The sequence below is a fragment of the Ambystoma mexicanum genome, chromosome 9, assembly GCF_040938575.1.
Source record: "Ambystoma mexicanum isolate Mex_15411 chromosome 9, UKY_AmexF1_1, whole genome shotgun sequence".
Taxonomy (NCBI): Eukaryota; Metazoa; Chordata; class Amphibia; order Caudata; family Ambystomatidae; genus Ambystoma; species Ambystoma mexicanum.
In genome coordinates, this window is record NC_090931.1 from 1533094699 (window position 1) to 1533109559 (window position 14861).

General features: G+C 44.1%; 1 protein-coding gene across 1 annotated transcript in view; it reads right to left on the reverse strand.

The window, feature by feature from the left end:
* LOC138489454 (zinc finger protein 1-like) overlaps positions 1-14861 on the reverse strand; it is a 220965-nt gene that overhangs the window by 4794 nt on the left and 201310 nt on the right. The gene's annotated exons all lie outside the window — the stretch shown is intronic.

A 14861-nucleotide genomic window follows, 5' to 3' on the forward strand; every position in this document is an offset into this window, starting at 1 on the left:
ACCAATCTACTCAAACTTTGTTCTCCACTCTGGCCTTCAGTCAGCTTGAAGACTATGCTAGCCTTCTCCAGGAACTTCCTCTCTACTAATTTCTCTCCTCAATAAAATGTTCAACTTGACAGTCTGCATCCTGCACAACCTCTGTGCATGTCTCCTACATCTGCCCATCAAGTCCATGTAGGCGGGCTCTCCATGCAATGCAGATCCCTCTTGAAACTCCTTGTGCAATTCAAGTTAATTCATTAAATGAACCCCTTCCCTGCTTTCTGCAATCTCAATCCCAACTCAGTTTGACAGTATGCCGGCCCTTGTGCTGCCTCGCACTTTTTTCCCCATCACCCCATCTTTGTGACACAAATTTGGAATAACCTGCTCCCTAAAAACAACTTCCCTCCAAGCCTTCACAACTGTCCACAAAACTCTCCTATACAGGGAAGGGGCAAGAGAAGCTTATAGTGGAGCCATCTTTCCCCCTTAGCACCAAACCTCCCCCTACATTGCACCCAAATGCATATACATTTACTAAATGGAAACAATAGCTAGTTGTGTGTATAGTGTACATATATATGTGGTGTCCCCAATCGTTGACCCTGCATGCATCTCCCCTCCTTCTTAACCGGGTTGACTACCTGCTCATCCATTACTGTGACCTGATGAAGAGCCTCTGCAAGAACTGTTATTCTCACTGTTATCATACTGTACAGCATTTCTGATTGACTCGCTAGCCCTCTTGCTGAAATACACACACACACACACACACCTTCCCCCCCCCCCCCCAATTGGAAATGTTCCACTTTTGGCAATATAAACAATAAAAACAGACAAGAAGGCCTTGAAGGGTGTGTTTTTCAATAATTCTTAAAACAACTGTTACTTACTAGTAATAATCGTTCTGGAGCATTTCTCTATTTTTAGAATCACGTGCTTTCACAGTCCACCATCTAGTGGTTGGTCTGGAGTATTGCAAGGTGTTTAATAACAAGTAGAAAAACCCCTCTCCTATGTGTACAGCCACAATGATCCCCCTACTCATGGCCTCACAGATGTTGTTTTTATGCACTTGTGTAATTGTGATGAAAGGCATGCTTTTATATATGTTGTGAAGGATAATTAAAGTGACAGCAAAACACTGGTTAAAGCCAATATTTTACTTTCCAGGAAACAAAGTGTAATACTCAAAACGAACCACTAGATGGGCGACTATGGCTAGCATGAGACTCTAAAACAGATTCACAATCCTGGGGAATATATTTAAGACCGGGCACCTCAGACACCAGGCTATGAATCCCACTTTGATGCTGAGTTATCATAGCATAGAAAAATCACTCGACAAAATACATGAAGGAAATGTGAAAGTTATGGTTCTGAAATAGTTTTGGGGGAAATGCGTTACCTCTACTAAACCATTACTTGTTTCAAATGATACGACTATGCGTTAACGTATGTCAGGTGGAATCCAGTGTTTGAATCTTACTTTCAAGTCAATTCTGGTTGAAATACCTTCATATTTAGCCTCACACGTAACAGCAATAAAGAACATAAAAAGACTTAAAGACGTTTAGAGTTGAATTCATGTGAAAAAGGTTTTATATTAACCTTATATGTGTGAACCGTGGGTAAGTAGATAAATACATCGATAAATCAAAAGCTCCTGAATATTCCTAAAACATGTCGGCGTGCAGTGAGTCGCTACTCAGTTTAAGTTCTTATGTCCAATTTAGTAAGTGAAAGGTTTCCATAAGTCACTGGATTTGTGCCAAACAAACATGCTGCTTCTGTTCTTTGCACTAGGATTTATGGGTAGAGGAAATATTGTTGGCTGGTGATTTGGATTTTAGCATGGGTTTGTGATTGAACACTCATGGACTGCCAAGATTTAAACATTTTGGGGGGGCGGATTTTTTAAATGTGCCTTTTTCTAAAAAAAAAAAAAAAACATTTTATTTGGCCACAATTGGTTTAACAAATTGAAAACCATAAGCCAAAACACAAACATTAAAAAAAAATGTTTACACAGTCATTTTCATTTTCATTTTCACATTATTGAAAATCCAAGCAGTCCTAAAACTGCATGTCCGACCATACTTTATCAGGTGGAATGTACAGTGAGGTTTTCTATTTTCTTAAAAATCATGATTATAAGTCTGACCAGTGCCAAGTTAGTCGTAATTGTCTCCCCTTCCATGAAAACATTGGACCATGTTTCTAAGTCTCTATTGGGAGTGCTTTTTGCTATTTCTCTCAAACATAATTCTCTTTCGTTTAGTAGACCTTTCAATTCTAAGGTTAGATGTTTAAGTTATTCCACTGTGTTGGATTTGAGGTGGATTCTACAATTTAGGTTTGCGTTTTGTTTTACTCTTCTTTGGATCACCTCTCCCAAAGGCAGAATATTTAAACTGAACCTCATTAGTTGTGACCTGAAAAACCAGTTTTGGAAGAGTTTTAGATATCCTGGAAGCATATTCAGTTATTTCAGTGTCGACCAATAGTCTTTGTAACTCTTGTAACTGGTTAACTCCTCCAATGGCTGTATCCAATCTTTTGTATACAGTTTTTTGTTTTTGAAGGGTTGATTACCTGGTCTTCGTTTGTTTCATTTAGCTCATTTAAAAGTGATTCACATTTGGCTTGCCATTTTCGTAGGTGTATATCCTTATTGTTTTTCAAGGCGTTATTCAGTGCCTCAAAACCTCCCGTTAAGGGATTTTCGTGGCATTTTCTGTAAAGTGAGATGGTCTTCCAGTCCACTATCGCTTTCAGTGATGTCAAGCCAAGTTCTCTTCTTATCGCTTGTATTGGCAGCGATTTTGGCAGTTGCAATACCGCTCTCCAAAACATGCCTTCATACTGTGCCCGGGTCTTATCGGGTAACTCGGGTGTGGTTTCTGCTCCATACGTCAGAATTGGAATCACTTTCATTCTGTAGAAGCTTATGAAGGGTGACAATGAAAAAATGCAGTATTTTTTTAGGAGGATCCGTCCTTGGGCACTCAAGGTTTTAAACTTTTTGTATAGATAGTCTTTCCTATGCGCCTAAGTTGGACCGTTATTAACACATACTCCTAGGTATATGATCGAATTTACCTCTAGCAGTCTTTTCCCTTTGAGAAACCAACTGAAGTCATTTTATTTTACTCATTTTCGTTTTTGACAGAGTCATTATTTGGGTTTTTCCAGGTTGATTCTTAATCCGTCTGTCTCAATGTACTTTTCCAAAGCCTCCAGTTGTTGTTGGAGTCCTATTGGCATCTGATCAAGTAAGACAATATCATCCGCGTATAGGAGTCTCCCTACCGGTATTCCTCCAATCTGCAGAGGAAATGTCCGTATCTCACAGAATGTATCGTCCATGTCAGAAGTGTATAGGTTGTACAGTTCAGGAGCTAGTGGACAGCCTTGTTTCACCCCCGTAGTGGTGCCTATTTGGTCGGATGTTAACCCTGACTTGTCCAGTCGTATTTTTACAGAAGTGTTAGTGTATAGTTGTTTTATGTTCTCCAAGACTACCAGGGGGCATTGCCATTTTGCCAATTTTCTCCATAGATTTTCCCTATTGACCATGTCAAAGGCCTTTGATAGATCCACAAATGCTATGTATATTTTGGTCTTTGTTTTCTTTGATTTATTTTTCAACAGATTAATTAGAAATGTTTCACAAATCCTGATTGCCACGGATCTCTTCTGCCTGTTTCCATGCTCCAAGTTGTTAATGATTTCAGCAATACTGAGGCAAAAAGTTTCCCCAAGACGCCGAGGAGGGCTATTGGCCTATAGTTCTCTGGGTTTGTCCTAAGGCCCTTCTTGTATATGGGGACAATCACCACGTTTTTCCAAGAATTTGGTACCTTTCCCCCTTTTATTATGTGTTCCAACAGATGGTTCATGAAGGTCACCCATTCTAGTGGATGAGTTTTTCACATCACGTTTGTAAGGCCGTCTGGTCCGGGAGCCCTCAAGTTTTTAAGTTGCTTGATCATGTCCTCTATTGTTGCTGTAGAATAGTCCAATTGGATGTCTTTCCCATTTAGGCTTTTTTCTCTATGCTTGGAGTCTGTTGCATTTGTCCGTAAAATTTGCACCATGTACTTGCTGTTATTGGGTTTAATATCAAGACGTCTTGGGGAGCGTTAATTTGGTTTATGATTCTCCAAATTTCGTGACTATTTTTGCTCTCAATTTTTCCTAACATGAATGTGGAATCTTGATCTAACATTGATTTTTTGTGGATACGAAGCCAATTTCGATATTTTTGTTTGGCTTTCTTTATTTCCTCCTCTGAATTTTGGCTCTTGTTTTTTATTAGATTTCTTATTGTTTTCTTCCGAGACTTTTTCCGATTAATAATTGCTTTGACGTATACATGCTTTTGTGTACTTGACCCTTTGTTATTTCCTACCTTTTGAGTTATAGTAAATACTTTTAATAGCGGCAAATAGTTTATTGTGTTATTCTCTTCTTCTCTTTGTCTTTTCTTAAGTTTCACAGATTGAAATTCAACTCAGGTAACCTGTCCGCTTTAATTCTTAATCTATTTCCTCCCATGTTCACGTACAATGAGAGATCTGCAACATATTTGATTGTTTTATTGTTACTCAGCTTTTTGCATGTCAGCTGCAAAATGTTATGATCACTTGCGGCAGTGTCGATTACCTCTAATTTTTCAGTACTATGAGACAGGTTTGAGGAAGTGTATATATAGTCGAGGGTCGCTGTTGAAAAGATACGTTTCCATGTTGGCTTTACGTAGACGTCCCCTTTCAATGCTCCGTTTAGTAGGACACAGTCTCTTGAAGTTAGGGCGTTGGTCCATCTTGTGCCACGTTTTTATTTGTTCGTACTGTTGGTTAGTTCTTCGTTCTCCAGGTTGCCCAAGTTTATGCATGAGCAGTTTAAGTCGTTGACTATTATAAAAGTCGGGTCTATCCATTTTTCCTTGGATTCGTCTAATCACCTCCCTACGTCTTCTGTTGAATTCTCGTTCACTGGTGTTGCCGGGTTCCAGTAAACATTAATAATTATCAGAACTCTTTGTGCGAATGTTGGCACTTGTTCTGTCTTAATCGTTAATACCTGGACGTAAGGGGTAAGGTTTGTCTCATCCAGTACTTCCCAATTCAGGTTGTTCTTTATGACAATCAGGAGGCTGCTTGGGGTCTTCCCTTTTGGCCCTTTATGGCTGGGTTTTTTAATACTTGATAGCCCTCTATCATTGCTGTTTCAGTCAGCCACGTTTCCTGAAGGCACATCACCTGGGCCCTTAACTTTTGGAGGTCACCTTGCCTGTAAAGATGGGTGAAGCCTCTTGTGTTCCAGTTTAGGAGCCTCCATTGGTCTTCTGTCTGTCCTTTTAAACTCTATTTCTGTTGCATTTTTGCAGCTACCAATGTAGCTAACCAGTTCCATTTGTCGTTATCATCGTCTGTGTTTTTGTTTTTCCCCTGTGTGTTATTTGTACTCCTTTCTTTTTTGTTCTTGCTCTTTTCGTGCTCCTCGTTTCTTTTTCCTTTAGTTGGTTCCCTGTCTCTAGGTTTTGAGTTACGTGAATTCAAGTCTTCCTTTTCTTTTTGGTAGTATGTAGTTATTGATACTTAGGTCAAAACCCATTGGTCTTAGGTGAGCGGCTTCTTCCAAAAGCAGTTTTATTACCAATCTTAAAACTGTGGAGCAGCACCTTGCCTGTTCGATCTTCTTCGAAAAATTTCACTACGGTTATGTCATTAGATTTTATCAGTCTCAAAGCTGGGATGTGATGTAATAGCCTAATCACGTTTGATCTATTCAGGAACAGGCCATCATTATAGTGCAACATTATCTCCAGAATTAAACCAATGGGTTGTTCACTATTCCTCGCCCTTAGATCAGTGTCTTTTCGGCTTCCACATGGTTTAATTGCTCGTCTTTATGATTTTCCAAATTTGGTAGATTATTAGGCGGGGTTCTTCTCGTTTTTGGTGGCCCTAACCTCAGTGGTGACTGTACTTGGCAACCTCAGTTTCTATGGCGGTTTTCAGTCATCACGTCTTTAGAGTTCACAGCTCTTTTTTCTGGTTCTAGTTTCTGGGTTGTGCCCTTTGGGAGTCTGTCATAGTTTTTCTTTTCTGGGCTTTGCTTTTCTCCTGCATTTCTGCCTAACATTTGTGAGTCTTCCCTCACTCCTTCATCTTCTGAATCTCTTTCATCAGTCTCCATGTCTGTTGAATTGTCAGATGTTATTTCCTGGTCACTCTCATATATAGTTTCAAGTTCTTCAATCGGTTCTTCCTCGTCCGGTATAGAGTGCGTAGTGAGGTCCAAGAGGTTTTGCTCTGTTTCCTCATCTTCCTCGATCTCAGGTATTTGTATTTCAACTATTTTTCTTTCCTCTTCTTTCTGGAGTCTCTCTACACCCTGATTGGCAGTTAACGGGCGTTGTAATGATACTGTTCATTTTTTTGAAGAATTCTCAACTTTTGTTAGATTTCTGGTTAGGCGGTGGTGGTTGGTTCTTTGGTTTTTTCGTTGTTATGCTTCCTTTACCATCCTTGGTCTTGGAGTCTGGTACTTTTTTTGGTTTTGCTCCCTGTGGTTTTTGGGTTTCCCTTTGTTTTGGTTTTGCAAAAATATCACTGAGTTTTTTTTCTTTACCCTCGGAGGTTTCTCTCTGGTTCCCCACTGATGTTTTTTGTATATGAGTTTGTGGTTTTGTCTCCTCCGCCATACTGCTCGCTTCACTCAGACATTTTGGAATTTTGGGGGCCTCTGTCGCTTTCTCCTTGTCATCTTTATTAATCCCTGTACTCTTTTCCTTTGTTGGTTGTATAACTGGCTGTTTTTTTCCAGTATTATTTAGTTCACCAAAGGCCCCAGTACCTTGATTGGGATCTCTAATATCCCAGTTCGTGTTGTTAGCCAAGAAGCTGTCTGTTTTTAGTTCAATGGCAATTACAATTGATTCCCTACTTTCTGCCAGTTTTCTTTCTTTTCTTTCCTTTACGATCGGCTCAAGTATGTCCTGTAACAGTTGAGCCATCTTAACGGTGCTATTGTCAAGGTTGTTTTGCACTGACGTTAAGAAGCCTTCCATGAAAATTGCCTTCGAGTGGAGCATAGCCAATAGCGTAGTTTGATCTTGTAATTTACCAGCTAGGTCCTCGTAGAGCTTCATGAAGGGTTCCAGGATGGCTGCCATTGTTGAGGCTAGTAGGATTTTTTCTTCAGTGTATTCTTGTCAATTTGGGTCTTTTGTTGTTGGGTCATTATTGAAATCCATCCATGTTTGGTGTTCTCTACATCCATCTTTTTTCCTGTTGTTTATGTCCACGTTAATTAAGGGTTCGTTTTTATTAGGGGACGTTTGCAAGCTTTATCGTTAAATAATTTTTGTGCGTCATTGCTACAAGGCGATGTCTGAGCAGTCTTGTCGTAAGTTATTCCTGAGGTCGAACATCTTTTTTTTTTCCTGCTCGTTTTTTTATGGCGTTTTTTGCTTGCGTTATTAGGTGTACCTCGTCTTCCATAGATCTTGAGGTCTCTAGTATGACTTCATCTGGAATTTCATGATGGTCTTCATTAGCCACTCTTTGTCCTGGCTGTTTTTGATGGCTGGTGAAATCACAGGATCTTGGCCAATATGCTAATTACCTGCTCCTTAAGTGCTCGCAGGAAGACACCGGACACTCTGACCACCCGGTAGCCCTCTGTGAGCAAGTTGTACAAATCTCCTTTGCCTCCTACGGCTTTCTAGCTCCGTCACTAGATGGATCGCTAATTGCACATATGCCTCCAATTGGTCTGTGCTACAGGACAGGAGTCGCCATTTCGCACACAGTGCACAGCAAACAGCCAAACAGCATCCAAAATTGTGCACCCTTTACACGCGCAGGCTTTTCTAAAATGGATCGAGGTTTTTCGTTTTGGTGCATTAGGATCGGCAGAAACTGTTTTAAACATTTTATGTTTTATAGATGATGGGAGGGGAGTGGTACTTAGTTTAAAGATGCTGGGCCTGATTACAAGCATGGTGGTCCGGGAACTACGGTACCGCTCGCGGGTGCCGTTTCACCCACTGTCACAAGTCTCCCCCCTTCTCACCTGTCTGTATTGTTTGCTCGTGATCTTCGGAGATGTCTTCTTTCGCACTGTTCGGGATTTATATAACCCCGTGCGTGGGTTCTCGGATTCCAGCGTGTGGTTCGTGACCCAGCTCCAGGATACGTTCAGATGTCTGGGACGAAGACCAGGAAATAATGAGGTTCGCACTCGGAGACCCGAATGCGATGGAAATCCAGGATATGCAAAGGTAAGGATAAGGGGAAGGAAGAAAGAAGAGGAATTCAGGGGACCGGGAACGAGGAATCAAAAGTAAGCGCTGAACAAGCTTTGGCAACACACATCCGACTACTGCAAGCGGTAGCGTTGAGACGCACAGAGCCGCGGGGACGTGTCAGCTTTGTAGAACGTAGAGCGTACAACGCAGAGACTGGCAAACAGTGTTCCGCATTCAGCTGCCATGTTGGGAGTACTACTGAGTTCAGTCCCCTATGGGTCAGGGACCACGAAGTCCAGAAGGGACGTGAATGGCGGTTCAAGACAGCATGCCTCCTCCGAAACGCAGCTCCTCCGGGTTTACCCGGATGTATAAGGTGGTATCTTTGGAGCAGTCTGGGGGCATTCATGTTTGAGACGGGTTCCCAGGTGCGTTCACTGGGAGGGTAACCCTTTCCACTCAACCAGATACTGTAGCTGACCACGTCTGTACCTGGAGTCACATATTCTGGAAACCTCATATTCTAGCTGATCATTGAAAATCACAGGGGTAGATCCTGGAGCAGTTTGAGAGGACTGGACGTATGGTTTCAACAGAGAAGTGTAAAAGACAAGGAGGATCCTCTTCCAAGATTCTGGTAGTCTGAGTCAAAGGGGTACAGGGTTAATGACTTCCTTTATGGAAAAAGGGCCGTAATACCTGGGAGCCAATTTATTTGGTCGTAGGTGTCAAGGTAGAAGTTTCGATGCTGGACATCATCCTTCATCTTCGGCCACCAAAATTGTCTTTGTATTAAACGGAAGGTGTTGGTGATGCCACTGTGTCCTGAATGAAGGGTATCATGACATAGGCTTGTGATCTTTTGCCGTAGTCTCCGAGTGGGAATGGCCAGGCAATTGTCCTTGAATAAATATCCGTCCTTCGTTTTGAGATTCCATCGATTATTACCATTAAACTCCTTCCAGGTTTCAGAGGACTGAGTTTGAATCCGAATATCCTCCAGGAGGTTGATTGCTTGGGCAACAAATATTGTGCGGGGAAACATCTTTGGGAAGGATCGATCTTCAGGGATTTCGTAGTCAGGACTTCGAGATAAGGCATCGGCTATTATGTTGTGTGTTCCAGGAACATGATGGATTTGAAACTGGTATTGAGCAAAAAAAAGAAAGCTCAACGGGCTTGACGACTGTTCCTACATTCCAGGGATTGCAGGACTTGAAGATTCCGATGGTCCGTGCGGACCTGAACATGGTGTTTCACTCCCAGGAGTAGATGACGCCAATCTGTGAAGGCTTGACGGATGGCTAGCAATTCTTTTTCTAAAACAGAATAGTGGGTTTCGCTAGGAGTCAAGGTGCGAGAAAGATAGGCAATGGGGTGTTCTAGCTTGTCATCGAACTCCTGTTTCAGGACTGCCCCGATGGCGTAGTTGGAGGCATCAGTTTCCACAAGAAAGGGTCGATCAATGTTAGGTTGGGCTAAGATGGGGGCTTGTGTGAACGCCGACTTTAACTGTTGAAACGCCTCATCTTGGGCTGCTGTCCAGTGAAAGGGGGTATCTTTTTTTAACAATGTAATGATCAGATGTACAATCTCCGAAAAAGAGGGTATACATTTCCGATAGAAGTTAGCAAGCCCCAGGAAGGATTGAATTACAGTAGTTGGAACAGGCCAGGATAGAATGGAATCCACTTTCGAGGGGTCCATTCCAATTCCTTTTGGGCTAAGGACGAATCCAAGATAGTGAACAGTAGACACATGGAAAAGGCATTTCTCGGGTTTAGCCAGGAGCGTATGTTCACATAGACGTTGTAAAACTGCCTTAACATGTTCTTCATGCTTCAGATGGTCCTTAGAGTATATCAGTATATCGTCCTATATACAATGACGAAGAGGAACAGCATATCGGAGAACACCTGGTCCATAAAACGTTGGAAGACCGCTGGGGCATTAGCAAGTCCGAAGGGCATAACCTAGTATTCAAAATGACCAAAGGGTGTTCTAAAGGCTGTTTTCCATTCGTCACCTTCTTTTATACAGATGAGATGGTAGGCACCTCTGAGATCTAATTTTGTGAACACTACAGCTCCTCTTACCGCTTCCAAGATATCTGAGATGAGGGGCAACGGGTAGCGGTCCTTGAGGGTGCATTGATTAAGGCCACGATAATCTAGACAGGGCCTAAGCTTCTTGGTATCTTTCTTGGGAACGAAAAACAATGAAGCTCCCGCCGGGGTTGTATGGTACCATTTTCCAAGTTAGTATCCAAGTATTCTCGGAGGGCTCTTTTCTCAGATTCTGATAGAATGAACATCCACCCAAAAGGAATCACCGCTGAGGGTTCAGTATCGATGGCGCAGTCCTCAGGTCTGTGAGGGGGTAGAGCTTGAACTATGGCGGTCGAGAATACATCTGTATAAGCCTGGTAGGCCCTGGGAATCTGGATGATATTAGAGACAGTGAGTGGACCTTCCTGGTTCGCTCGCGAGTCTTCAGAGGATCCTGACGAGGAGTCTAGGGATAAACAGTGGGACATACAATGTTCTGAACCAGGAAACAAGGATCCTGCTGCCCAGTTGATGTAGGGGTTATGCTTCAGTAACCAGGCCATGCCCAGAACCATTGGGTAATGGGCATATCTTATGGTGTCGAATTTGATTCTCTCTTGATGGTGGTTTATAGAAAGCAGGATCTCTTTGGTTTGAAGGGTTATGGGTCCTGAAGAGAGGGGTCTTCCATCAATATCCTCTACAGGTTGCATGATGTCTCGAGTTTCATATGGAATGTTATGGGTAGTGACCTAATCATGATCTATGAATATCCCCATGGCCCCGCAATCCACCAATGCCAGAATGGGGTAAGATTCTTTCTTGGAAGGCGATAGAAAGGCCTGCAGAATCACAAGGTTGTTCTGTCCAGGAGAGTTCAAGGATGGAATAGATGTGGAGCAAACATCTCTCTCCCGAAACTGTGCTCCTTCTAGGATCGGGAGCTGGGGTTTCCCGAATGCCGTGGAGGGGCAACAGGACACTCTCTCACAAGAGGTTTATCAGAGGCACAATACATGCACAGACCAGTGTGAATCCGTTGCATCCTTTCTTGCGGGGTTATGGGTCAGCGGAAGGCCCCAAGTTGCATGGGTTCTGGGTCCGTGGTCGGAGAAGCTGCAGGCTCAGGTCTAGATCGATGGTCTGTAGAGACCTTTTGGAAGGGTGATTTAATTTTCTTCTTTTCTGCCATTCTTTCCTGGATATGAAAGTGGACCTGCAAGGAAAGATCCATGAGAGCCTGGAAGGAACTTGGGTGAGCTACCCTGGCTAACTCGTCCTTTAGCTCTTCATTCAATCCTCTTCGAAAGAGGGTGAAACAGGCCTCTGGAGACCAGTCTGCTTCCTTGGCAAGTTGTTTAAAGCGGGTCACATAGGTAAGCATATCCTGGGATCCTTGTTGAAAGGCCAATAAACCTTCTTGAGCACTGTAAACCTGCTCTGGGCGATCAAACATGGTCTTTAGCGCCTGCCCGAAGCCATCATAGTCATCCAGGAGGGCGTCGCCCGAATTAACTAAGGGAGTTGCCCAGGTCAAGGCATTCCCATTGAGATGTGAGATCATAAAGCCCTCCTTTGCCCTGGGAGTGGAGAAGTAGTAGGGCTTAAAGGTGAAGTGCACTAAACATGAATCGAGGAAGGCATGAAGGGTCTTTGAAGAGCCATCATATTTATCCACTACTCCTCCCAGCAACACGTTTTCCTTGGATGTGGTGTCACGTGACAGGACCAACTGTTTCAATGCAGCATTTTCAGCTTTAAGATTTTGGACTTCTGTTGTTAACTCCTGTATGTCTCGCATGAGGTCTTGAACTGCGGCCTCCATTTCTGTAACTGTATCAATTTGTTGGCGTCTCAATCTGTCACAAGTCTCCCCCCTTCTCACCCGTCTGTAATGTTTGCTTGTGATCTTCGGAGATGTCTTCTTTCGCACTGTTCGGGATTTATATAACCCCGTGCGTGGGTCCTCGGATTCCAGCATGTGGTTTGTGACCCAGCTCCAGGATACGTTCAGATGTCCGGGACGACGACCAGGAAATAATGAGGTTCGCACTCGGAGACCCGAATGCGATGGAAATCCAGGATATGCAAAGGTAAGGATAAGGGGAAGGAAGAAAGAAGAAAGATAGCGCTGAACGAGCTGCGGCAACATACGTCCGACTACTGCAAGCGGTAGCATTGAGACGCGCAAAGCCGCAGGGGCGTGTCTGCTTTGTAGAACATAGCGCGTACAATGCAGAGACTGGCAAACAGCGTTCCGCGGCCATGTTGGGAGTACTACTGAGTTCAGTCCCCTATGGGTCAGGGACCACGAAGTCCAGAAGGGACGTGAATGGCAGTTCATGACACCCACCAGGTTTTTTCCTGGCTGGTGTAACGGCACCCGCGAGCAGAACACGTTGGATGCACCGGCACAACTCTGTATGTGCCGGTGCATCCAACCTCCCCATCCCCATTCTGCCCTACTGGGCAGAATGGGGATCGGGAGGCCCTCGATTCCGGCACCGTTTTCTGGTCCGGCTAACTACGAGTTCTATGGCCATGTGGTGCTACACCCGCCAGGTCTGACCTGGCGGGTGTAACGTCACCGGCCACAGATGGACGCGGAAAAACCAGCACCATTACCACATGGTGCCGGTGTTTCCACTTACCCATTCCCATGCAGTCATATTAGACTCCACGGGAATGGGGATTTACAGAATGCAGGCTCCGGAATTACCAGATCACTGGGGTTGTAATGCCCTGGTAATTCCAGCAAGTCCAGAGTCAGTAAATCCCTACGAGTCTGGCGGCAGCCTGCCGGTTTTACCAGCATGGCTACCGCCGGACTCGTAATGAGGGCGGATGAACCTTCTTGTTGGATTTAGTAATGCTGGACTGTATTATATCACCAAAGAGGAATGATATGCCTCTTTCTGGAAACAAAGTAGTAAACAAAAATAGACGAGGAACCCTAAGGAGGGGCGAGAGATCGAGGGATTCCTACACAGAGGCGAGTCTCTGACAGCAGAACATGTTGAAAGGGTGGAACCACACTGTACCGCTGAGCCGGCGGTGGTGGTGGGGGAAATGCGTGCAGGGAGTAAAGTATGCCAGAGCCGCCGAACATAGAAGCGAGGTAACTGCCATAAAGATAGTGACAGAGAAGCCTTTTCCTTGGTGGCGTGACCATGCACAGGCCGTGGTGGGCTGGGTGCCTGCGAATAAACACTGACACCAGAAGCGAGTGGAGGAATGGATCCTCTACTCAAACGGAGCGGAGAAAGGTTGTCGGAGCCAGCAGCTTCACTGAAGCAGAAAAAAAAACCAACGCAATAAGCGATCAAAGCATAGGAATGCTGCCCCGTGCAGAAGTCAATCCCGAGGAAAGGACCCAATGCCAATACTGGTAGCATGGTAACCCAGGAAAGGAGGAGACAAATATCAAGAGAGCCAACTCAATGTGGGTTACGGGAGTGTGGGAAACCTGAATAATGCATGTTGGCAAGTACCAGAAATAATATCACATTTAAGGTAGCAACAGGGTCGCGAGAACCCCTTAGAGACAATGGGCCTCATTACGACCCAGGCGGTAAGTTACCGCCTGGGCCGTGACTTTACCACCATGGTGTAAACTATGTTTACACCATGGTGGTTGGCGGACTTACCGCCCCATTCCGACCTTGCCGGGGCGGTAAGTCCCCAATCCCCATTTACCCTTCCCCATTCCCATTTTTGCCCCATAGGGCATAATGGGAGTGGGGAAGGCGTTAATTACGCCACCGTAAATTACGGTGGCGTAATTAACTCCATGGTCCCTTAGCGCCATGGATTTTAACACCCGCTAAAATCGGGTGTTAAAATCTCCATGGCGCTAGGGGAACTCGGAATTGGCGGTAAGGGGCCGGCGCAGCTAACGCTGGCGTTAACCCCTTACCGCCAGGGTCGTAATGAGGCCCAATAAGTGAGATAGAATCTGGAGTGTTCAAACTGTTGGACTATGAATATATGAAGAGTCCTGTAGGAGATTGGAGGAAGGGGACAAGGGAAATCTCTCCATTAAAAGGGGTGGCAAACTTAACTATCAGGAATTTCTACAACTATCGAGGAGTGTGTGAGGAGAAGATTAAAAGAACTTTGTTTTATGGACTTTGATACAAACATTCAGTTTTCCTTTTTTTGAAGTAAGAGCTGCATCCCAGGTAGTACCTCTATGAGCTTGGCTAGACAGAGCCACAAGCCGGATGCATTGGGCTCTGGCTATTTTCTACAGTAGTAGGGACTGTTAGAAATAGGTTTCTGGATTAAGGACAGGGTTTTACTGTAGAGGACTGAAGAGCACCCTTAGTTTAGTTTCATAGATAGGGAAAACCCTCTCTGCGATAGGGACAGATAGGCCTCTTCCCTACTTTGAATAATATAAACCCTTGAAATATTCTTCTCGGGTATGACTCCTCCTTCTGGCTCGCCATAGTTAACATATCTGTTCTGGAGATCTAACATTTAAATTGGGAGGATGAAGAGTTACTGGTCTTGGTAAGTGTTTGAGGAAATGGGGAAACAGTTTCCTTCAGGTTTCAGTAATG